We start from the raw sequence: 331 nt of genomic DNA, 5'->3' as shown, positions 1-331 counted from the left end.
AAAAAAAAAAAAAAAAAAGCAATTGTCCTCTGGTATGAGCTTTTATAACCTATATACATGAGCGTCCATGTCTTTTTGAATCATGAATTTAAACTTCCACTGATGAGAAGCAGGTAGGAGATGAAAACGAATTCTGAGTTGTTACATAAAGTATTCATATTTTTATCTTGAGGAAGGTGTGGAGAACAGGATTGCCAAGCTTTGTTGGGGGGTGGGGGCGGGGGTAAGTTTTCTTTTTTATTCATCACTTGCTATTTCTGAGATGCAAGCCAGTGATCATCCTTTATTGTGCTGCAGTCTTCAAGAAGCTTACATTTTAAAAAAAGGAAAA

This window comes from Chrysochloris asiatica, unplaced genomic scaffold, assembly GCF_000296735.1.
Source record: "Chrysochloris asiatica unplaced genomic scaffold, ChrAsi1.0 scaffold00031, whole genome shotgun sequence".
In the NCBI taxonomy this organism is placed as follows: Eukaryota; Metazoa; Chordata; class Mammalia; order Afrosoricida; family Chrysochloridae; genus Chrysochloris; species Chrysochloris asiatica.
This window is presented reverse-complemented; position numbering follows the sequence as displayed.